The following is a 2,500-nucleotide window of genomic DNA, read 5'->3' as shown; positions in this document are numbered from 1 at the left end:
CCTCCCCTCCTCTCATCTCCTCTCCCCTCCTCTCCTCTCCCCTCCTCTGCTGTCCTCCTCCTGCTGCTGCTTAAGTAAAGGGCCAGTAAGTAAGTTTTGAAGTAAAAGTGTGTTTGGCTCGCCTGAACTCTAATCCAGAGAGTGCAGCTCTCTTCGTCCTCTTCCTCACTCCACATGTATAAATGCATGAGCAGTAGTTTCACAGCCAAAACTCATTTTGGGAGGAAGAGAAACTTTTCTGCGACTGCCCTGCGGGCGCTGTGGTGACATTGCAGTGAAATCATACTAATGAAAAACGCAGAGAGTGAAAAAAAAAGCTGCCGCGTTTCTGGCTTTGCGCGGCCGGCTGTCCCGTGCCGGTTTGGCAGGCGCCGTGGCGGGGCGCGGACAGCCCTGTAATTACGTGCTCGTCGGCGAGCCATGACGTGACCGTTAAATAACCGCGCTTGTCATTTACAAGTTGTCGGCGCCGGGCGCGGAATGAAAATGCGTCTCATCGCCGGTGCACGGCTCATTAGAATTCCGCGGATGTGCGTTCCGAGTGGCCTGGCATGCGTCACGAATCAGCTGCTGTTAGAGTCTCCGCTCTCATGTGCGAAGTTTAATTTAGCCCCGACCCTTCATCGACTGCCCTATCTGCGACGCAGTGACACCACTCTTACTTTCACACACATACACACACACAGAGGCCTCTGATTACCTGCTTTCCACAGTCTGAACCAGAAACCAATCATTTCCTGATCATGACTATGCTTTAGGGTTGGTTTCCATTTGAACTGTGTTTGTGTGAGTGTGTGTATATATTTGTTTGTGAGTGAGCGTGTGTATATATTCGTTTGAGAGTAAGCGTGTGTACATATTCGTTTGTGAGTGAGTGTGTGTATATATTTGTTTGTCAGTGAGCGTGTGTACATATTTATTTGTGAGCGTGTGTATATATTTGTTTGTCAGTGAGCGTGAGTATATACAGTATATTCTTTTTTTGAGTGAGCGTGTGTACATATTCATCTGTGAGTGAGCGTTTGTATATGAAGCAGATGTTTGTTTGCTTTAGGGTTGATTTCCATTTGAACTGTGTTTGTCAGTGAGCGTGTGTATATATATTCGTTTGTGAGTGAGTGTGTGTACATATTCGTTTGTGAGTGAGTGTGTGTACATATTCGTTTGTGTGTGAGTGTGTGTATATTCGTTTGTGAGTGAGAGTGTGTAAATATTTGTTTGTGTATGAGTGTGTGTGGAACAAGTGTATGTATTTATGGGTAAAAATATTTTGGAAGTTGATTTGTGTGTGTGTGTCTTTGTTTACTACTTGTCTGTCTGTACTGTCTAATAAGGTTTGTTCTTTATGTGTGTGTGTGTTTATTTTTGTTTCCTCAGTCGCAGGTGAATGTTACGCTCCATGTCTTCATTTGCAGGTGTGTGTGTGTGTGTGTGTTTATTTCTGTGTCCTTTCTCGCAGGTGTGTGCTTGTGTATGTCTGTGACTTCAGTCGCAGGTGTGGGTGTGTGTGTGTGTGTGTGTGTGTGTGTGTGTATGTGTGTGTGTGTGTGTGTGTGTATGTGTGTGTGTGTGTGTGTGTGTGTGTGTGTGTGTGTGTGTGTGTGTTGGTACCTGAACAGAAGCTCCGGTGTGTGTGTGTGTGACTGCCCCTGTTCCTCAGGGGGGATCTCATTAGCGTTGGCTGGCTGCCTGTGTTATCACCGAATGTGTGCCCACCGGACGGCGAGTGTGTGTTTGTGTGAACGGCCTCCAGGACTCACACACTCATCCTGGCCACGTAACGAGAGTGGAGATTTCTTTCTCTCTGCTATCTCTCTCTCTCGCTCCCTCTCTCTGTCCCTCTCTCTGTCTCTCTCTCTGTCTCTCTCTGGCAGCTATGGTTGCCCAGGCAGCCTTCTCCGTAATGATCCCAGCTGGCTGGCCTCCTAATGGGATCTGATTGGTTCGACTAGCGTCTGATCCAGATTCATTGGCATCCCAACCTCTGACTTTAACGCAAGTCCGACTGTAATTTCTGAGCTTATTATGTCTTTTTGTTCTTTGTTTTGTCTTTTTTTTCTCTTCTCAGAAAGGGACCGGCAAGAGAGAACTATAATTACGTCTCTGCGGTTCCATTCTACACGCAGTGGGGAGTGCGCTTCATTTTAGGAAAACAATTTTTACAAATCTGTGCTGCCCGGCTGAAAGTCAGTCCACACGAGGCAAACACAGTTTACTAGACTGCAGAGAAAGAGAGGGAGGGAGGGAGAGAGAGAAGGAGAGATAGAGGGAGAGAGAAAGAAAGGGAGGGGGAGGGAGAGAGAGGGGAGAGAGAAGGAGAGATAGAGGGAGAGAGAAAGAGAGGGAGGGAGAGAGAAGGAGAGAGAGGGGAGCGGGAGAGAAAAAAAGTCCCTTTGCCTGTGTGTTCAATGTGTTCTATATGTACTGGTTCTATATGTACATTGGTTCTATGTGTACTGGTTATATGTGTAAAGTATGTGTGTGCAGTCAGTTGCTGCTA

The sequence above is a fragment of the Clupea harengus genome, chromosome 10 (genome assembly GCF_900700415.2).
Source record: "Clupea harengus chromosome 10, Ch_v2.0.2, whole genome shotgun sequence".
Classification (NCBI taxonomy): domain Eukaryota; kingdom Metazoa; phylum Chordata; class Actinopteri; order Clupeiformes; family Clupeidae; genus Clupea; species Clupea harengus.
Note: the sequence above shows the minus strand (reverse complement) of the source record.